Raw genomic sequence first — 23,702 nt, forward strand, 5'->3', positions numbered from 1 at the left:
CAGGCATCTGGGAACTTAGATTTCAGGAGGGTTCCCATCATTCCTGATAAGAATGGCTCATTGTGTCTGAACTTGCAAAGTGGTTATGTTGAAAACACATTTTCTTTCTGGGAATCTGAACTTTTGAACACGCTAGGCAGATGGTGCCTACAGAACAGTCCCCAATAGAAACCCCAGGCACTGAGCTTCCCTGGTAGACATTTCACATGTGTTGTCATAACTGAGTGCTGAGGAATTAAGCATATACTGTACGACTCCATTGAGAGAGGACTCTTAAAAGCTTACATCCGGTCTTCTCTGGACTTTATCCTATGTGCCTTTTCCCTTTGCTAATTTTGCTTTGTATCCTTTCATTCTAATAAATCATAGTTATGAGTACAACAAGATGCTGAGTCCTGCAAGTCATTCTAGTACATCACTGAAACTGCAGGTAGTCTTAGAAATCCCCAGCACAACCACACTAGATAATTTCTGGCCAGAAATCATACCATAAAAAAATATGCAAATCCTTATAAAATAAGGTATAGTTACTACTAAACCTTGTTAGAAAGAATAAATATGCGGTATGTTGACTACTGATCTGTTTGAGAAACTTAATCTGGGTAAGAACTATGACTTTCTCTGTAAAATTCTGGAATTCTCAGCCAACTTTGAGGGGAAGGAGAAGGAGAAAGAGTTTAGAGGAAAAATAACTCTAAAGGTATAATAATCACAACAACTATTACTCATCACTAAGTGCCAAGCATTTCTCTAAGCATGCTATCAAGTTAAACTCATCTAAACCTCATAACTCCCTTTTCATAGATGGGGAGAACTTAGGTATTGGTAAGTAACTTACTCAAGGTCAAACAATGGATAATGGCACAGCCAGGGTTCAAACCCAGGCAGCTTCCAAAATCCACACTCTAAAGGCCAAAGGACAATAACATCAATAACCAAGGTTGAGGGGCGCCTGGGTGGCACAGCGTCTGCCTTCGGCTCAGGGCGTGATCCTGGCGTTCTGGGATCGAGCCCCACATCAGGCTCCTCCGCTGGGGGCCTGCTTCCTCCTCTCCCACTCCCCCTGCTTGTATTCCCTCTCTTGCTGGCTGTCTCTCTGTGTCAAATAAATAAATAAAATCTTAAAAAAAAAATAACCAAGGTTGATGTTCAAAAGGTAATGACCCTATGCTTAAACAGATACTCAAGGGCTTCAAACCAATGCTCATGGCACAACAACCACTAGATTGTTTCCTTCTTTTACTCTGGATATGAGGGGGAGGAGAGGGCTGAGAGAGAGGGACTGCATACGTGTGTATTTAACAATATGCAGTTAGTTTGGTTATACTTATTTTTGCTTTTATTGCCTTTTTAAAAATAACACATTCTGGAATTTTTATAGTCTCTATTTACAAGACTAGTTCTTGTTCATTGTAGAAAATGTACAAAAAATTTAAATCACTCATAATCACCAAATTAAGGAATAACTAGTGTCTGTTTTTTGATGCATAACCTTCCATTCTTTATATGTACATTCAAATATCTATTTAGCAAAACTGGGGATATACGATATGTGCATGTTGTTTTGTTAAATGTATTCTTTTCACTTCATATATTGTGAATATTTTCCTAATTCATTAACTATACTTGAAAAAATTAAAAATTTCAAACCCTATACCATAACATCTCCTGGAGAACCACTGCAGATAGCAAGTCCAGGAGGCACTCTGGGGCTTCCACACCTTCTAAACATTTTTTTTTTTTAATGTATTTAATACATTGGGTTTCCACACATGACTTTGTTTATACAAAATGAAAACTACTGGTTTAAAACATAGTGTATAATGACCACACGTCATTCCATATAAATGTGCTATAACAGATAGAATGGAATCTCTATTGCTGGAATTTTTTTTTACTATTATAAACTCTTCAATAAATACTCTTGTAGTTAAACCTTATAGGCACACCCTTAGCTTTTTGAAGGTCATAGAAGTGAGTAGTAGTAGTATAACTGTGACAAGAAATAGGAGATCTAGTATTTGACAGACCTAGGTTTATGTTGCAGTACTGACACATACTAACTGTGATTTTGAGACAAAATGATTAAGTTACTTCATCATAAAATCAGATTATTTAGGATTTAAAAAGACAACTCTGGAATAAATACAAATATGCATAGAAGGAATTAACAGCGGTGGAATACAGGAGGAAGAAAATTTGGGTGGTGCTGCCAAAAGACAAAAGAGGAAATACTGAAGGAGAACTACAGTTAGTGGAGGTGAGTACAATATGGGAATTTTTTTTCACTTAATGTTTGTGAAATATTCTGGTGGACATGTAAACAGATAGTGATAAATAGAAGTCAGGAGCTCTACCCAAAGCATAGAGAGATTTAGGAATCATCAACAAATAGGTGATAACTAAAGTGATCTTAATGTAAAAGTGAAAATTAAAAAGAGAAGAGAGCTAAAGAAAACTGAAGAATATCTAAATTTAAGGGTCTGGAGAAAGGGAAAATAAAAAGAGAAAGATTGATTTCACAGAAGTCAAGAAAGGAAAGAATTTTGAAATCAATGTGGGGGGAAGACAAGCAGTTAGTCAACAGAAGTAAATGATTAAGAAGTAGCAAAAAGTATAAAATCTTCAGAGTCTGCCCAACCTAAACAATTTTATTCCCCAGTAGTCCAACAGGTATACTTGCTCTGATCAACTCATGACTTGCAAGAATGCACCCTGCTGTCACCAGCTCTATACCTTTGTGTTGCCCAGAAATTTAAAATACACTCCTCTATCTTCAAAGGAAAACTCAGGAGAAAACTAAGAATCCTATGGTATCATACACAAAATTTTATGTGTAACTATACACAATTTCTGTTAGAAAAGAAAAGAAAAGAAAAGAAAAGAAAAGAAAAGAAAAGAAAAATCCATGGTTATTAACACACATTCTCAAAAAAAACAAAAAAAAAACACAAAAATCATACAAATCTCCAAGTAGTGTTCCAGAGAGAAAGGTTAATAAGCTTAAATCCTTCAATGCTTTCTTGTAGCACTTAAACTACTGGGTTAAGATATAGACTGTCAAACTGTATTATTAGATAACATTACTTATTACAAAAAGGACTTCCTAACTTATAGGAAAGCATGACAAGGGGAAAAACTGTAATTATAAAAACTTGTCACCAAAACAAAAACATTCCCTGAAACATTCTTGAAATCAAGTGCGACATTTAAGAAATGTGGAAGCTACTCATGGACTATTACAAAAAGTGGCTGCTTTCCTATAGACTTTCCTACGCTGCTTTGATATACACCCACATATGCTTATCACAATCCAGTATACTCTTCGTTGAATAGTAAAGCTGCACCTGGATGAACGTAAGGCTTCTCAGTGAAGATATATATTGATATGCTATGTTCCTAGTCTGTATTCTTCTACAAAGCTAGTGAAACCTGGTGTCAGGTTATGCCCATTTATTGAGAGTGTTAATGTCAATCAGAACCCCTCACTGCTCATGCAGAGTGGGTTTTATACCTTTCTTCTCCATTACAATTCTCACTAGCCTCTTTTCTTTGAATTAACTCAACTACTGCAGCCTCTATAACAAAATTCAATAAAGTATTGTTTGTTGTGACTTTTATCACCCCCCAAATAGAACACATTCTACTGAAGACATTTCTTTAGAACCACGTATAGAAAGAACACACAGAAAAGCCTTCTAATAAAATTGAAGTCACCACCTTGGCCCTTCTGGCCAACCAAGCAGTCTAAGTTTTAGCAAGCACCTTTAGCCTGTATGATTAACTAAACATTTCATGGTATATCTATAGATCATGCATTGTTTCCTAGAAAGTCTGGGAACCAAACACTCTTCTACAATCTGTACCCCCCCCCCAGGGTACCAATACACAGGCACCAATACACAACCTCCAGGCACCAAGGTGTCTGTAGCTGCACGCAATCAAGAAGTGTTACAGACCACTGTGCTCCCCTTTTACTGATTAATTGCCCTAAAGTTCCTTTAAAAATCTTTGGGCCAGGCAGAAACCTCAGAGTTGGTTTTTGGACAAGAGTCAGCCCTTTGCCCAGATGGTGGGCATCCTAAATAAAGCTCATATTCCTTTCCTTTACCCTACCACCCCCCCAAGTCTGTTTGTTTGTTTTTAATTTATTTGAGAGAGAGCCCAGAGACAGTATGAATGGTGGGGAGGGGCAGAGGGAAAGAAAGAAGCAGACTCCCCACTGAGCAGGGAGCCAGGAGAGGGGCTCCAATCCCAGGACCCTGGGATCACAACCCAAGCTGAAGGCAGACTTTTAACTGACAGAGCCACCCAGGTGCCCCTTTTCCCAAGTTTTTATTTAAATTCCAGCTAGTGGGGTGCCTGGGTTGCTCAGCTGTTTAAGTGTCTGACTCTGGATTTCGGCTCAAATCATGATCTCAGGGTCGTAAGATCAAGCCCCACGTCAGGGGTTTGCTCAGTGTGGAGTCAGCTTATTCCTATCCCATATGTTTCAAAAAATTTAAATTCTATCTTGTTAACATACAGTGTAATGTAAGTTTCAGTATAGAATTAGTGATTCATCACTTACATACAACACCCAGTGCTCATCACAATCATATTTCTTTCCAGTCAAAACTTGTCTCTTGAGGGTGCCTGGGTGGCTCAGTCATTAAGCATCTGCCTTCAGCTCAGGGCATGATCCCAGAGTCCTGGGATCGAGGCCCACAGCGGGCTCCTCCGCTGGGAGCCTGCTTCTTTCTCTCCCACTCCCCCTGCTTGTGTTCCCTCTCTCGCTGGCTGTCTCTATGTCAAATAAATAAATAAAATCTCTAAAAAAAAAAAACAAAAACAAAAAACAAAACCAAAAAAACTTGTCTCTTGAGTATTGGCTTTTCAAGCAACAAGTAGCTGAACTTGGGTTTTTTTGGTAAAAAAACTCTTGCTAGTTACAAATACCTATCTCTTTTCCTCCATCCCGCCCTCTCTCTCCCTTTCCCTATCTTTCCCTCTCTTACTCTTTCCTTCTCTCCCTCTCTCTTGATAATTACCAAAAATAGAACATGACTCTATATTCATTCTAAGTATTCCTATGATCAGAATAAGGCTGCATTTCTTCAAAGGAAGTATATAGTAGATAATACGCTAGAAATCCTTGAGAACTACCAAGCAAATTTCTTAGAGGTAGAGCCATCACCACGATCTCTGATCATATCTAATTGTGCCTACTACTTGACAGAACTTGGTCATGGTGTTGTTGAATTTGGTTTGCTAGGATTGAGGATTTTTCCATCAATATTCATAAGAAATACTAGTCTGTAGTTTTCTTGTAGTATCTTAGTCTGGCTTTGGTATCAGAATAATTCTGGTCTTACACAATGAGCTAAGAAGTATTCCCTCCTCTTCAACTTTTTAGAAGAGTTTAAGAAGGATTGGTATAATTGTTTTTAAAAATACTTGGTAGACTTCACCAGTGAAGCCATCTGGTCCTGAGCTTTTCTTGCTTGGGAGGTTTTAAATATTGATTTGATCTCCTTACTAGTCATAAAATCTATTCAGATTTTCTATTTCTTTATAACTCAGTCTTGGTAGGTTGTGTGTTCCATTTCAACTAGGTTATCCAATTTTTTGCTTTACAATTGTTCACAGTATTCTTTCATAATCCTTTTCATTTCTGTAAAATTGGTAATAATGTTTCCTCTTTCATGTCTGATTTTAGTTGAGCCTTCTTTTATTCCTTAAATCTGGCTAAATAAAGGTTTATTAATTTTGTTGATTTTTTCAAAGAACAAACCCTTGATTGTTACTTTTCTCTCAGCCTTGTTTTTCAGAACTTGAGCACCCTGGCTGGCACTTGTTGTTGTTGTTATTGTTATTATTATTATTATCATCATCATCATCTGTATTATTATTATTATTATCATCATCTGTATGGCCGAACAGAGCAAAGACACCAGTTACTCATCTAATGCTGGTCTGGGATTTCCATAATTTAAAATTTAAAAATTTAAAACTTCCCCAAGCATCACAGTAAATCCTAACCTCATATTTAAATCTGTGACAATACCATACAATTCATCTACACAAAATTACATCCTAAACCTTCATTTTACAAATGAGAATGCATTTAATAAGTGTTTAAGACCAACAACTTTTAGGAAATTCCCTTCCAAACAACTTTTTATTCTGAAGATAACTCACATCCTAACATCAACTGGTTCAATGCCAAATAACACTCATGAAACAGCTAATCACCTCCATAGGAAAGCCTCTGAATAAGCTCATACCCTATTGTTTCTCAAGCTATTTTCCCGAGTATGACAAGCATTCCAAAAATGGACTAAAATATTCCACTGCTAAAATAATGGTAATCTTTCAATTTGCTTTTCTCCATAAATGAATTTTATATTACAAAATGCATCAAAAGAATATATCCATATATTCATATGCTATAGCAAGTGCTAACAGAAAAAAATAAGTGAACAGCTAATTAACTACTTTAGTGTAAAATTTATAATAGCCAAATCACATTCCATAAAAAAGACAAATGTGCTAATGGTCATGTACATATGTGTATATATGGTACTATAATGTTTCCTCCAAAATAGTATAATCACTTGTTGTATGAATTGAGAGCATCAATAACTTCAGTGTTCCCTAAAAAGCATCATGACTTCCAAGAGTTTTAACAACTGGGAACTACTAATATAAATTAAATTCCCATAAAGCATGGCTTTTAAAGAAATGGTTGAGAGGCAAAAAAAGTGTTACAAAAGTGTTACAAAAGACAAAACAACAAGGCCTAATTAACTTTTTAAGCAAAAATAAGATGCCTAATAGTTCTTTGCAAGGAAACTGTAGGTTGCCCATCTAATTTCTCTAATGTGAAGCCATCAAAACTAAAAGCAAGCCTAATCTAAGATTTTTAACCATTACTATCAACCAAAGCAAAATTTTTTCAGGTTCTGTGACAATGCTTTACAATTTGATTCCAACAAATGAAACAAAATGAACAAATGTATAACTTCAAAAGCTTAGTGAATAGCAAAACATCAATTCTTTCCAGCCTCAGGGCCTCATGCAAGCTATTCCCAATGTTCAGTACATAGTCACATTGACGTTTTTCCACCATAGAAACAATACTTTACTATTTCCCTCAAAATACCAACTATAACAGAATCAAGAATATTTCCATATTCTTGGAAATTCTGTTGAGTGACAGAATTCATGTCCTGTTCGTCCATAACATATACCCTCTTCGTCTCATGCAGAAATAAATGAGTTCTTTTTTATATTAAACATTATTGAGCATTAGGCATTAAAAATAGAATTAATCAATTGTGGTATGTACGTATAATGCAATTCTCTACACCAATGAAAATGAACAACAGCTATATAATACAGATGACTTTCACAACAATAACCCTAAGCCAAAGAAGCCACAAGGAATGCAAACATAATTCCACTCATATGAAGTTCTTTGAAAGACAATGCAGATGACATTATGCAGAGATTCACATTTAAAAAGTAAAAACAAAGAAAAATGAGGAAGTTATCATAAAAATAAGACTGGGTACTTCAAGGGTAAGACAGGGGAGTGTGATCAGGGAAAGGGTGCTTCTAGTATGCCACCAATATTCCATATCTCAACCTGGGCTGTGGTGAGATGGGAATTTGCATGATCATTATTCCTTAAAACCATACAGAAATGTTTAATGCACTGTTGTTTCTGTAATTCTAACCATTTTTTGAAAGAAAAAAAAAAACCCGAGAACAAAGCAGACTGCCATTTAAAACAAGATTTTTTTGTTTTGTTTTTCTGGCTACGTGGAAATGTTATAAAAGCTGGCAAGCAGTAGCTTACCAAGATCACACTCACACTAAGCGTGTCAACAAATATGCAACTGTTAAAATCCAGACTCGTTATTCAACCCCAGTTACATCTTCTCCTTCAGTGCACAGGAGATGATATGTGGTAATGTATATTACTCCTATTATTAACATGTACTCCAGCTGCTTCTTATCACCAAGGATGTTTGGAAAATACGCTTTAGTCCAGTACAGCACTTATCACCTGGGGGCCTGTGATACAAATTTTAAACAATGTCCCCTAGTGAATCCTTAGAATAAGCCAAATTTGGAGAACACTGTTCTCAGCCAGACACTGGCAATTGGCACAGCAAGTCATTATTCATAAACTTCAAGTCAAAGAGGTATGGAGTAGAGGGAGTGAATTAGAGTTTAAAAAAAAAAAAGAAAGAAAGAAAGAAATAGGAATGCTAACAAAAATACGCTTCAGAATTCTCTCAAATACGACTGTTGTCACCAGTACCCATAGGTTGCCAAGCCAGCCATAAGCCACCCAGCAAACAAGAAAAAGACAAAAGCAATGAAATCGCTTTCATGGATATGAGAGTCTTAAGCACCATGTAAGGAAACATGACAGGAAACTGTTTCCTAGGTTATCAAAATATCATGCTCGGTATACTTCAAAATATCAATCTCCTGAACCAGAATATCTTTTTAGGATGCTTCACACAAAAGTCACCACCATCGCTATAGATACATCAGTAGAGAACTTAATTTTAAGCCAGGTACTCTGCCGAGTATCTGACAGGACTGTTTTCCCATCAAATCCTCAGATAACCTTCTCAAGTAAAATGAAAAACAAAAACAATGTAGAGGAAAATATTAATTTGTGCTGTCATTCCAGTTTCCCTACTTTAGGGGACTCGATTTCTATATGTACTAGAGACGGGCTGAATAAATGAACCAATTTCCGTACCCATTATCTCAGCCCCTAGCCCTCCCTATTTATGCAGAATTTCTGAACAAAAAGCTGAGCATGCCCAATGACCCATACAGTTTGGATGGTAAGCATGAAATCTGGCCTACTATGTTAATTGTGGAGGAGCATGGGATACCAGATCAAGTTATGCCATTCCTTCTGATAACTGTTTCTTTATAATATCACCCCAGGGGCGCCTGGGTGGCCCAGTCAGTTGAGTGTCGGACCCTTGATCTCGGCTCAGGTCTTGATGTCAGGGCCATGAATTCAAGCCCCACTTTGGGCTCCAAGCTGGATGTGGAACCAACTTAAAGTAAAAATAAATAAAATATCACCCAGAGCTCTATTCCTGGCCTTCTTTTGTGTACACCACACTCTCCCTTGGCAAATGCCTGCAACCTGCCTCTGTACCCACCATGCCTCACTTCTTAGTCTCCTCTATTTTTTTTTAAACTTCTCATAATATTCATTACTTTCTATCACATTACAGTTTCCTTAAATGTTATGTTTATGGTTTAGTGTCCATCTTTGCTGCAAGACTACAAACTACTTCAAAACAGGAATCTTTAATTTACAAATGTATCACAAGTATCTAAACAGTACATGGCTGTATTATGTGTTTAATATTTGTAGAATGAATGCACAAATAACCTCTCTTGGTGTTATCTTCTGCAGAGCCTCTGAATATGGCCATCCCTTAATCATGGTTAAAAAAAAAAAATTAAGACCTTAACACTAAAAGTATTTTATATGTACATTAAAAAAAAATATGATAAAAGAAAACAATCTGTTAATACATATAAACTCTGAGTGGTGGAACTCTATATTTTCTTTATATTTAGCTGCATGTTTTTAAAATTAAAAAATTAAAACTTTTCTAAAAGTCTATTTCATTTATATAATGTATACCAAACAAAAGCCTAAAATACAGAAATCTTAAACAAAATCCATTCCACTTGTTCAAGTTTTCTAAGTGCACATTACTTTCATACCAAAAAAAAAGTTAATGAGCAAGCAATAAGGTCTTATCATTCATAAGTCTATTCACAATTTAAAAATGAAATGCCTTCTGAAGTGAAATGAACAATCAAAAAATGTGAAAAAAGGGCATATCTTAAGTTGAAAGTTAAGAAATCCTTTGTCAGTTTCTCTCTGTAAAGCATTCAAAACGTCCATCCCATACTATAGTCCTTTTAGATATTATTGCCATAAAGTTCAAAAGTAGCAGCCATTTGGGCTCCGAGGAATGTACATCAGTTGACAATAAATCACTATGAACCACAGGCAATAGCTTAACTGTGATGCCATGGATTACTAGCTCCCCACTTCCATTGCCAAGGAGCTCAGCACTGTGCTCAAAACCAAAAACATGACCAAACCAATACCAAAACTTCAAGTTTTTAGGTCTACCTCCTGGAACCACTCCAGGGATCAATTTTATAACAGCTGTGTTCAATTACAAGACAGAAACTAAAGTAAATTAAACAGAGAATGTTTGACAGAAGTAATTAGTAAACGATGATGGAATAACTATAAAGATGTAACAAGGGATGGCAAGGAGCAGGAGAGAAGGATTCTACATATTAAATACATACAGTTTATAGTATGTCAATTATAAGTCAATAAAGAAGTTTTTAATTTTTTAAAAGAAACGTGATTATTAAACTATGATGGGAAATATTTTTTCCCTTTCCCCCCTCTTCTTTTTTTTTTTCCCTTTTTTTCCCCCTTGGTCCCCTCCCCAAGGCTGGGGTTTCTCATTGGAGAAGGTATGGTTGCAGCACACTAGAGAGAATTTCACCAGGCTATCAAAATGAGAGTTGGTCCAATGTTGCCAGGCAAGCAGGAAAGAATGCTTTGGAGTGCAGGCAAGCTGAGGCTGGTGGACAGGTGTGCAGAGGTACTCAGGATACTACTGTAGGCACAAGGCCTGGAATGCACAGTATCCATGTCAAGAAAACTGCAGGAAACAATTCCCGAGGTAAAGATAAGCCAAGACTGGTGGGCCCATGTGCAGAGGTAGTCAAGGTACTGAAGGCAGGAGGCCCGAGGTGCAAGATACCCACTTCAGAAGGCTGTGGCAAAATAGTCACCAGGTCTGAACTGAGGCTGTGAGATCACTAAGGGCTTCTGTATTGGGGGGGACATGGCTGAGGCAATCACCAGATGTCCTCAACCATATGGACTGCTGATGGACCATGCAACAAGAGCAAGAAAAGGAAAACACAGGTCACAGGAACAAGGAAGAAAAAACCCTTCTCTAGTAAGTTCCCTCTAGCACTCTGTCCCCTTCAGGACCTGATAAAGCTTAACATCTTGCTCTTTGTAAAAGAGAACTGCTTAGAGTCCAGTGCTTTGTGTGGAACAGGTATTGATGGGGAAGTCCAGAGCAGAAAGAAATAAATTGGTAACTGACATGGTTATCTTTGACAGTATTTAAATAAGGCAGTGTTTCACTTAACAACAGGAGAAAAAGGAAAATAAATATATGGCCATTAGCACGTTATTAAGGCACAGAATCTGAAAGAGCACCAACAGCCTCTCTGAAGTATCATTTATTTTTAAAAGCCACACAAATTTCATATTTTATTCTAGGCTATTATCCATGTATACTTTAAAACAAAAATGTTTTCAATTACACAACAATTGATTGTTATGTTTATCAGCTTCTAGAGGCAGCCCACATTCCCTGACTGGTAGGCCCCTTTCTCCACCTCCAAAGCCAGCAATGGCAGATGACACCTTTCGCACCACATAATTCTAAACTCCTCTTCTGCTGCTTCCTTCTTCTAAACCCCCTACCTGGATAATCCAGGATAATCTTCTACCCCAAAGTCCTTAACCATATTTGCAAAGTTCCTTTTATTACATAAGATAATATATTCACAGGTTTCAGGTATTAGGATGTGGACATCTTTGGGGTCACTCTTCTGTCTACCACAGTAATTATTCCATTTCTCATCTTGATCTCAGCTCAGGTCTTAACCTTGGGTCGTGGGTTCAAGCTCTACTTTGGGCTCCATGCTGGGCATGGAGCATACTTTAAAAAAAAAAAAAAAGATAAAGAAAAAAAGAAAGGAAAAGAAAATATTGACTACCCGTAATGTTAACATTCACACATAACATTAGTGTTTGTCCTCATGTGTTGCAGTTAGTTCTCACAGTTGATTCTAATACATCCTTGATCTCCAAACCTCACTTTCAGCTCTTCTTCCTTACTGCCACCCAGTTAACCCATAATGACCCCCAGCTCACCCAACATACAAGGCACAAAGGCAACATCCTTATGAAATACTCCATAACCAGTTGCCAGAATTTCTTAAAATCTAATTCCTTATTCTTTTTTTTTTTTAAGATTTATTTATTTATTTATTTATTCGACAGAGATAGAGACAGCCAGCAAGAGAGGGAACACAAGCAGGGAGAGTGGGAGAGGAAGAAGCAGGCTCATAGCGGAGGAGCCTGATGTGGGGCTCGATCCCGTATCCACAGGATCACGCCCTGAGCCGAAGGCAGACGCCCAACCGCTGTGCCACCCAGGCGTCCCTAATTCCTTATTCTATACCATTAACTTTATTCACAATGGTTCTGCTTCTCTGATCCGACCATGAGTGACAGTGTTTTTTTCCATGCATATTTTGCATCATTTGTTATCATGTTATATCATGGCTTATATGCTTTTTAGCTGAAAGTTGTATCAAACACTTCTCCTTTGTAATAAAACTTCTCACAACACGTTAATTCTTGAGCCATTATATAGCTCAATCATGATTTTGTCTAACCATTCCCCAACTGTTAATATTAAGATGAATCCAACTAGTACCATTACAAATAATTCTATGATTAAAATAAATATCTTTACACATTTCTGATTTTCTTAGGATAAATTCCTAGATGTGGAATCACTACACCAAAGAAACATTTAAGACTTAATACATATTGCCTAACTGCCTTCTAGAAATAATGTTCCATTTACACTTCTAAATAAGTGTGTGTTTCATTGCACTAATTATCCTTTTCTCATCTTAGTTGATGTTAGGTAAAGTTATAAGATACAAATAGCTAATGTTTACTGAATGCTTATTACATTTTTGGCTAAGTACTTAATATGCATTATTAATTTCTTTTTTAAGATTTTATTTATTTGACAGAGACAGAGAGAGAGAGAGAGAGGGAACACAAGCAAGGGGAGTGTGAGAGGGAGAAGCAGGCTTCCCGCAGAGCAGGGAGCCCGATGCGGGGCTCGATCCTAGGATCCTGGGATCATAACCTGAGCCGAAGGCAGACACTTAACGGCTGAGCCACCCAGGCGCCCTGCATTATTGTTTTTAATCCTCACAATACTACCAATCGATAGAGGTCGATTCTACTATCTTTCCATAAAGAAACTGAGACTTAGATCAGTAAACATAAAGTGCTTTAACAATGCCTAATATATAGAAAGCACTTTATAAGTATTTGCTCTTATTTTTAAGTAACTTGCCCAACGCCTCTTATACAGTAGAGCTAATATTCAAATACAGGTCTGTGTCATGAAATCCCAGCCTTTCCAGAGGATCTGATTATTGTATAAGTTTGTATTGCTTTAATTACTTCTGAGGTTGAAACCACTCATATGTGCATTCATAATAAAATTTTAAGGCTAAATATTTGAAAACTTTCAAGAAAAACTGAGAAAGGTAAACTGATGTATATTAATGATAATTTATATACTCATATCAGCTTCCATTCCAATCTTTTTATTACTCATGGATCTCTAAACCAGATTCAGTGATAAGTATGGTTTATCCCTAAGGCTTTCTCTGTAACATCAGAATTAAGTCCCCTCCAAAAGCTTAAAGACAATAAAATGTTCTGTCTTCTATTATAATGGCCAAGTATGTGTAACAAGATACCAGGAATTCACTAGTATAATTAGAAAATCATTCACCACGATGCTGGAAGGACACCCCAAACTATTCATATTTAGGATATTCTCACATCAGAAAAATAAAAATTCTTTAATGTTCCATTTTCCAATTTCTTATCTGTATGATCCAGTTCACATAGGTAAAAAAGAAAGTAAATGACTATTAAAAGCAACGAACGTTACACAAAAAAATCAGTTGTGTTTCTACACAGCAGCAATGAACGATCCAAAAATGAAATTAAGAAACCATTCCATTTAGAAAGGTACCCAAAAGAATAAAATGCCCAGGAGTAAATTTAATCAAGGAGGTGAAAGACCTGTACACTGAAAACTGTAACACATTGCTGAACAAAATCAACAACTTAAATAAATGGAAAAATATACTATGTATTAGGAAGATTGAATATTGTTAAGATGGCAATACTGCTGAAAGCAATCCACAGATTCAATACATTCCCTGACAAAATTCCAATAGCCTTTTATGCAGAAATGGAAGTCAATCCTCAAATTCATATGGTATTGCAAGAAGTTCCAAATAGTCAAAACAATTTTGGTAAAAAGAGAACAAAGCTAAACGACTCACACTTCCTGATTTAAAAAATCTTTACTGTAAAGCTACAATAACCAAAACAGTGTGGAATGGACCTAAGGATAGACATATAGACCAAAAGAATAGAATTAAGATCCAGAAATAAACCCATACATCTATGCTCACTTGATTTTTGACAAAGGTGCCATGACCACTCAATGGGAAAATAACAGTCCCTTCAAGTGGTATTGAACAACTGGAAATTCACATACAAACAATAAAGTTGTACCCCAAGCTCAAAATATATATAAGAATTAACTCAAAATGGTTCAAAGACCTAAATATAGGAGCTAAAATGATAGAACTCTTATAAGCAAGTTTTCATGACCTCAGGTTCGGCAATGGAATCTTAGGACATCAAAAGCAAGAGCAACAAAAATAAATTGGGCTTCATCAAAATTAAAAACTTTTATGCATCAAAGGACATTATCAAGAAGTAAAAAGACAACTCATGGAATAGGAGAAAATACTTTTAAATCATAAATCTTTTAAGGATCTAGTATCTGGAATACATAGGAGCATTTACAACTCGATAATACAAAGACAACCCAATTAAAAAATGGACAAAGAACTTGAATAGACATTTCTCCGAAGAAGATATATCCAAAGGGCCAACAACCACATGAAAAGATGCTCAATCTCATCAGTCATTAGGGAAATGCAAATCAAAACCATAGTGAGATACCACTTCATACCCGCAAGGATGGCAATAACATTAATTTTTAAAAGGAAAAGAACAAATGTTGGTGGCAAGGAAAAAAACTGGAACTCTCATACGTTGGCAGTGGGTTTATAGAATAGTTCAGCCACTATTGGAAAACAGTTTGGTGAGTCCTCATAAAGCTAAACGTAGGATTACCATATGACCCAACAATTCTACTCCTGGTATATACCCAAAAGAAATTAAAACGGGTACTCAAAACAAATCGTTATATATGAATGTTCACAGCAACAATATTCACAATAGCCAAAGGGTAGAGAGAACTCAAATGTCCATCAACAGATGAACGGATAAAGTATAGTGTATACATATAATAACAATTACTTATCTGTAAAAAGGAAAGAAGTACTGACAATTATGACAAGGTTGCTGCAACATCAGGGCAGAACCTTGAAAACAGTATGCCAGACACAAAGGTCACACATGGTATGATTTCATCTCTATGAGATTTCTATAATGAACAGGAGTTATCCAGTAAATTCAGAGAAATGGAAAGCATACTGGTGGCTGCCAGGGGTTTAGGGCAGTTTTGGAACTAGACAGAAGTGGTAGTTGCACAACACTGTGAATGCATGAACTGCCACTCAATTGTTCACTTTAAAATGGTTAATTTCAGGTTATATGAATTTCACCTCAAAAAATTTTGAGCCAATAATGTTTACAATAAATGTTAGACAAATGTGTAAATTACAAGTACAGTTCTTTTTTGAAAGTCGAACATGTAAATTACAAGCACGGTAACTAGATCAATAAAGTGTTCTTCAACATTTTATGAGGTGTTTCATTTTTTTTTAAATTTTATTTATTTGTCAGGGAGAGAGAGAGAGCACACAAGCAGGGGGAGAGAAGGAGGCTCCCTGCTGAGCAAGGAGCCTGATGTGAGACTCAATATCAGGACCCTGGGATCATGACCTGAACCAAAGGCAGATGCTTAACCCAAAGAGCCACCAAGATGTCCCTATGAGGTGTTTTATATCTAAGCAAAGTAAAAATTCAATTCCTACTCTCTCTCATGACTTGATTTAGAAATATTCATACATCACAAGGTGTTATTTCTCCCTGGAAATCCATTCCCTCTTTAAAGTTTAACAGGATATCTCGGTCATTAGAAACTGAGCCTGAACTACAGTCACATTCAATCAAACTTCAACAAATTTCTAGTCTTTAAGAATCAAATTCTTATAACTGACCAAAAGTTCTCTTACTTCAATAAGCAGAATATCCCAAAATTTCAGTTGCTTTTTCAATTTATATTAATGTGGCTATGAACATTTAAATGTTCTAATACCCAAATACTTCATAGTTACTGATACCCTAAGACCACAAAATTAACACTGGTCCTCAGACTTTATTGAAGACTAAAAAGAGTTAAAAGACTGATTTCCTCAAGTAGGACTAGATCATTGAAATAACGTATCTTCCTTGTGTATCATTCTCTTAAGAGGAATGTGAAGGTAGATATGCAAACACCTGATCAGGTTACTTCCTGCATAAAATTTGTTAACAGATTAAGCAACCTGTAGGATAAAGTTCAAAACTAAACTGTAGCTTAGCAGAGAAAGTTCTTCATAAACTGCCTCTACGACTCCAGCTTTGTCCCTTGCCATTCGTTACTCCTCAGTCTTTCTTCTCTAACCATACAAACTTTTCTTCTCACAGACCCTCATTATGTAAGTGCCTTCTTTCTCTATGCCTCCACAATTTAACAAAACTAATTGTTCATCACTCCCATTATCCTTAAACTCCTTGAAGTTAAGGATATACCTTTTCTGATTTATATACTTAGCACCTGGCACAAAATCAAAGGCTGTTATAAAAATCAAGTATGAAAGTATGAATAACTATTAAGACCCATTATTAGAGTCTAAAATACTATGGCTTGTTTTTCCTATACAATGGCAAAAAGGGAAACTATGTATTAGGCTATACTTTGCTTTATTTTTTAAAATTATAAGGCAGTCATAGGAGTAAGTAACATTAATAGACAACATTAATTTTGTAGACCTTTTTTTTAAATATCTAGTTCATTAAGTATAAATTCAGTCTGATTACTATACAATGGAAGCGCAGGATCAGCTCTATTTTATCTTCATTAGTAAAATGAAACATTACTGCAATAAATATTTTCTAAGTCTTAAAAGCACATTTTTCTTTAACTAGAAAATTCCAACATCATTTTATAAATGAGGAAATGAACTGAGAGGTACAGTTATGTAAAGTCACCCAACTAATTAGTGGACAAGTTTGGTACACCCAGATTCCCTTAATGTTGATGCTTACAGCTTCAATATAATCTTATTTCCATTTCAACCTCATAGGCAAGCCAGGCAATGCAATTCACAGCACCCCTCTCTTTTTCCCAATCATCAATCTACTTAGTACTTGGGTCTTTAATACTTGCTACATTTAACTGATTCTTTTAAGATCTGGCCCCTGCCTTAACACAATTCTGTCTCCCTATCAAACATTTAACAAATACCTACATTTGCTGCGTATTAAATATATCCAAGCCATTCCACTGGGAAGAGGGGGAAATGGGGAGACACACATGAATAAGAGTAACATAGTCCCTTCCTTCAAAGTGCTCCACAATATTAGTTACAACATGGTATAGTACTCTTATCTATTTAAAATTATGATTTGGGGGCACCTGAGTAGCTCAGGTGGTTAAGTGTCCCACTCTTGATTTCGGCTCAGGTCATGATCTTGGGGTCATGGCGTTGGGCCCTGCACTCAGCACAGAGGGAGCTTGTCCCTCTTCCTCTACTCCTATCCCCTAGCATGCTCTACAATAAATAAAATCCTTTAAAAAGAATTATGATTTTAAAAATACATAGTATAAGATCTAATTACTTTCCATTATTAAAATAGACCTTATTTGTCCCACTAGAAGATAAGGTCCATGAGGACAAAGATTTGTGTCTCTGGTTCACTGATGTACTCTGAGTGCCTAAACAGGGCCTCTCATAAAAGGTTATTTCAACATTTGTTGAGTGCATAAATAAGTATTAGGATCCAAGTAGTAGGATGATAGCAGTTTCCAATAATGTTGTGCAAGATGTGTAAAACTTTCCTTACCCTAGTGTGTGTGCCTAACATCCAATTTTTTATTTCATTGGCCATTTACTCAGACCTTGCATTAAAGAGAACTAAAATTAGTTCAGAGATGGATAAACTATACTGTTTAACATCATGCCCTATCCAACTGCACCAAACCCTAGTAAATCTGCCAAGAAAAGAAACCTACAAGTCCTTCTATCACTTATACTTTTTCAAGTATAGAGGGTCTCCAGATGTGTTCCTTCTTTCTGGTAATAGGTCAGAATTGGTATTATCATCATTTTACAGAATGGGGAACTGAAGCCAGAGAATGGCTGGCAGAGGGATTCAGTCACAGAATTTCTATTCTTCCTACCACATCATGCAGCCTTCTCCTCTGATCCTTTGAGATTCTTCTCCCACAATCCTGGCTGTAAATACAATCTCTCTGGGTTCCCTCTTCCTTGCTGCCCCCATAACAAGCACACAGGCTCTCTGATTTTAAAGGTTTTGCTATCAATTCAGGATAACAAAGAGGACAAAAATAACAAATCTGGAGCTATTACAACAATTCAACGTTCAACATCTGTGTACAAATGCCTATGCCTGGCACTATATAAAAATAACAGTATCTTCCAAGTTCCTACCATGAAAATCCGGAGCCTCCAATTTACTGCTTCTCTTTTCAAATAATAAATGTGAGCACTGCTAGGTTTCCAAAGTTTTTCCTCTCTACTATCATCCCTCCCATCCTCCCAGGACACAAAATATGTTACAGGAAAAAATAGTGGGTACGTCTCTATCAAGTGAGAAATCTGCATTTCTGAGGACTTCAGGAGTTGTATCTCTCCTATGAAACTGACCCACGGGAGAGTGATTGCCTTAGACCACCTCCTCACAACGGGCTTTTCCCTCTTTATGGAGTACACACAACTCCCAGCTCCCACTGTACATTTCCAAATATCTGAACAGCTCAGCATTGACACTAAAATCCCTATCATAAATTCTCGTCCTAAATTCCCTCCCACCAGAACCTGTTCTTCATCATAATCTCCTTATTTTCATAAATAACATCACTATCCTCCCTCAAAGTTTGTCTTAGACCCATACTCAGATCAGTTCCCAATGCTGATGTCAACATTTTCCAAATCTATACCCTTCCTTGCAATTCCACCATCATCACTTCTTGCCTCAACTGTACTGTAATTAAACTCCACGATATTCTTACCTCCAGGCTTAAACTCCTTCACTGCACTTCTATTCCAGATTCATATCCATAAAGAGGGCTTCTTCTCAACTTAGAATCATATACAAAATTCTTATCATGGCATCTCCGTACTCTGTATCAATCTATCTTCAGCCTGTTCCTTAAACATACAATCTTGGCAAATGTTCTCTGCTTTCCTACTTCTACTCTCTGCTTGGGTAGCATCCTTATGAGGAACTATTTTTTTCTTCCATCCTCCTCCAACTGCTAATAACCTTTCAAATGATCACATCCTCAACATAAAAGGAAAAAGGCTGAGGCATGTATCATTTATTGAACACATTCTGTCTAGTCCTTTACAAATTATCTTAATCCCCACAAAAGCATAATGGCTTAATACTGTATTTCTAAGGAAGGAATTGAGGAAACAGAGGGCTAACAGAGCTTAGCTAAGATCATCTAAACAAGTAAGAATCCAAAATAACCCCATAGCATTCTGTATTTTTTAATTTTATTTTTTTTTGTTATGTTCTTGTTTTTATTTATTTTGGTTTTTTTTTTTATTTTGCTTAAGAGAATCTTAAGCAGGCTCCACGCCCAGTGTGCAGCCCAAAATGGAGCTCGATTTCACAGCCCTGAGATCATGACCTGAGCTAAAATCAAGAGTCAGATGCTTAACTAACTGAGCCAACTCAGGTGCCCCAGCATTCTGGTTTGTTTTTTTTTTTAAATAAAACATGGCACAAGATGGACAAGCTTTATAGTCAGGATGCCTAGGTTCAAATTCCAGTTACTCCACTAAAAATCTGCATGAACTCTCATGGATTTGTAAGGTCTTCGTTTCTACTTCTAGAGAAAGGGGATAACTGTATTACTTACCACAACAGTAACAGAATTATAGGACATAATGTAAAGTGCTTAGAATTATATTTGGCCCATAGTGTAAAAAAAAAAAAATCAGTGTTAGCTATTACTACTGTTGTTTTTATTTATATGTTATAATATGTAAACTGACAATACCAATTATATGTTCTCATTGTTTCCAAATCAACTTTTGGGTAAAAGCTTTGTAAAGCTTAATATACTTTCGATACATACTCAATAAATATTTGCAGACTACAGGAATTTTTAAACAATTATTAAACCATGCTTTATTAAAAGAAATTCACTTGTCTGTTAGTTCTGTTTCCTCTTTTGAGAAAACTAACAATGCTTACTAACTTTCTTCCCTTTTTCAGGTCATATGAAACTACCATATGCAATGCCATATGGTAGTAATATGTCAAATAGTACAAAATACTCTTTTGACTCAAACTCATTTGTCTTCTGATAAACATTATTAACTCCCAGGTCTTAAAATGTCCAAAACTACACTTTTTATTTAAACACTAACCATTCTTAGGTCACAGCAACATGAAGTAAGTATACCATATCTGACCAAGCCACTTCATTTTATACATCTTTATGGCAAGAATTATAAAACATAAAATGCTTTAACGCAGAGATATAAACTTATCATACCCTTAGTCCTGCCTTAACTTTGTTAAAATTAGTGCCTGAAAAACTTCTGATAAATATGTCAAAAGAAGGGTGTTGAATGCTAGTAACAGTTTAGGCCCCTCCCAAAATGCTTGAGAGAAATAAGCTTTAAACAGGATAGATGAGAACTTACCTCAAACCCTTCAGTATTAAACCTCACAAACCAAGATTGTGTCCACATCATTTACTATTACGCATGGAGACAGCATGCTGGTAAAAATATGTTAATAAAACAGATGTCATTTCTGACACAGAAATAACCAGGCTTCTACCCAATCATTTCAAAAACAAAACAACAAAAAACCCCAAAACTTTGAGGCTTAACTATGTAAAAAACATTTTATTTCAAATCATTCCTACAGATCTCCCCTTACTCACAGGTAATGCACAGAACTAGTAAGTGGCAGAGCTGAAGGCCGAACCCAACGAAATCTGGGAGTCACTGTTTTGCCATAATCCACAATATGGTATACATTTACATCTTCCTCTTCATACACACATATTTTTTAAAAACTGAAGCAAAACCTTCATAAAATAATATTTAGTCTTACTCCATAGGATGTCCTCTGATATTTTTTTCTTTCTAACGTTAATGTCAATGCACTAAATTGATTCCAAAATCCATTAATAAATCTTATGGGCTCCAAACTACAGCACTGCACTACACTTTTTACCTTCTGTTTAAAATTCCTTTTAACTACTACAAGTCCAGTTTTGTTAACTACTACAAGTCCAGTTTTGAGGAGAACTAATCTCCTCAACCCATTAAAAGCGGTCCTTAAGTAGATAAAACCCTTGCAAGCCCATCCTTAAATCTTGAATTGATCTGTTTCTCCACTACAACCCTTTGGAGGCACACCCATCTTACTTATTTATATTGTATCAAAAACTGCAGATGTTCTCCTTGGAGAACAACAGATCATTGTTGAAAGGAATGCGTTCGTTTTCACTGTTCCTGCTGCATCACGGAGGAACATTTAACATTCAGGCAAGTTTGGGGCAACAAAAACGACCTGAGCAGCTGCCCACGGTGCTGAAACAGAAGATGGAACAATAATTTTGGAAATTTACTACTGCCAGATTACGACAAAATAGAGGAATTCACCAAAAACTAGCAGAAAATACTCAGTGGCAGCCACTAAAGTTGCCTGAGTGCTTCTGGGATCGCTTGGCTTCTGTGTCTGCCCACTCCCTCACTGGGACTGAGTTCTCTTATCAGTGCGGGTCAACTCCGTAAGTGTCCTGGCAGAGCTGCCGGCTTTAAGAGGACATGGACATGAAATCTGTCCCTACTAGAGTCACGTCCCACCTTCAACCTAAGCATCCAGTGGGGGATGGAAGGAGATTACAAAGAAAGGAGGTGACTGCCCTCCTTTTTTCAAAGGTTACACAGTCCCTGCAACTTAAGTCAAGTGATTTCATTCAGAGACTTCACTGCAGGTACTTGACCAAGAGACGCCTTCCGAACGAGCATCTTTCCAGGGTCCTGCCACCGCAGGATGGGAATGTGAGAAGCAAAACAGATAATACAACTTTAGATACGTACAAACTCAAAGGGTGGGGGTGGGGTGGAGGAGAGCGGGAATCGGCCCTCTGAGGACAGAGGGGTTTTTGCTTTTTGTAATCTTTTGCAAAAAGCCTTACTTCCTCCGCACCCAGCCTGGGGAGGAGCAGCAAAGACCTCAGCAGAGGGGCCGCCACAGAGGGCCGGCGAGGGGGTGTGTTCTCCCGGCCAGGCCGCGAGGGGGACAATCCCCTGCCCGGCAACGGCGAGGCCAGGTAGGCTCTTACCTGGAAGCCCGACCCCGCAACACAAATAGGCTCGCCCACCGCGTCGCTGCGGGAGAAGTTCCTATCCTGACTTCATGACTGAATATCCGCACCGACCCCCACAGCCGGAATCCGAGCGCGGACGACAACACCAAGGCTAGACGGAAGTCCCGCCCCACACGGCTCATTGGCCGGCACCCGAAGACAAAGAAAAGTCATTGGGCCACAGAGCTGTTTGCTAAGGCCCCTTCCCACTCCCACACAGCGCCTCTCTGCCTGCTCCAGCTGGCAGGGAAAAAAGCCCAGTTCGTGGAGTCGCGTTCTTGGCCGCGTGATCTGTCTTCCCGCGAAGGGAAGAGGAGGGTAGGGCGGGCTTCTGCAGCGCAGCTGAAGAATCCGCTTTTTGTCGGTGAGGGGGCAGGCTGCCTGAGGGGACTGGCTATGGAAACCTACCCCCCACCTTATGCTTCCAGGAGTGGAGGCCGTGGCGTCTGGAGGGGACCGTACCGAGCGCCCAGGGCCGGCCGGCTTGGTCCGCTCTGGCTTTGGGACGAAGCCGCCCGAGACCCAGCTGGCCGGCTGCCCCTGGGCGGGGTTGGCTCTGGCACCGACAAGTCTCTTCCCTGCACCACACTCACCCGACCCGCTGAAGGGGCGAGGACGAAACCTCATCCCCTCTGGACGATTTCCAGGCTGAGGTCCGGAGAGATGGGACCGAGACCCACCAACGCCTTAGATAGTGCCCGGGTCGCGTTGTTAGAGATGCCAGCAGCAGCCCGAAGGCCGAAAGCGAGTACCCGGACGCCCGGCTCGGAGCTGTGCTGACGTCAGCGTTCTGGGCCTGACACGCGCCATCCCCGGGACTCAGCAAAAGTCAACCGTGTGATTAAGCCCTAGGTCAGCCTTTTTAAAACCCCAGCCTCCTTTTGGAGAGCCAAAAAATCCCGCCCCCTACTGCCCTTCTGATTAACCTTCTGCGTACCGGATATTCCGATCTTAAACCAAACTACTTTGAAACTTAAATTGCCTGGATTAGAACAACGGCACTGATTAGCCAGTTGCCAACTAGCTACTTTAAAGAGGCAAGGTGGCTTAGTGTGAAGATTGCAAAAAGTCCTGAATTAGAATGCCAGGAAACCTAGATTCCGTCCTGCTTCTGCT

General features: G+C 37.9%; 1 protein-coding gene across 4 annotated transcripts in view; it reads right to left on the bottom strand.

Moving 5' to 3' along the window:
- The window catches only part of RNF13 (ring finger protein 13), a 168,776-nt gene extending 145,353 nt beyond the window's left edge, over positions 1-23,423 (bottom strand). Inside the window, exons 1-2 of one of the 4 annotated variants that reach the window (XM_008707236.2) lie at positions 22,563-22,716; positions 20,905-20,981 (exon numbers count right to left, since the gene is read on the bottom strand). The gene's annotated coding sequence lies outside the window, so the exon portion shown is untranslated. Of the gene's footprint in view, positions 1-20,904; positions 20,982-22,562; positions 22,718-23,179 lie in introns of those variants that run through there. The other 3 variants (XM_008707231.2, XM_008707242.2, XM_008707221.2) reach the window with 3 other exon arrangements.
- Between the last annotated feature and the right edge of the window lie 279 nt (positions 23,424-23,702).

Source organism: Ursus maritimus, unplaced genomic scaffold (genome assembly GCF_017311325.1).
Source record: "Ursus maritimus isolate PB19 unplaced genomic scaffold, ASM1731132v1 scaffold_20, whole genome shotgun sequence".
In the NCBI taxonomy this organism is placed as follows: domain Eukaryota; kingdom Metazoa; phylum Chordata; class Mammalia; order Carnivora; family Ursidae; genus Ursus; species Ursus maritimus.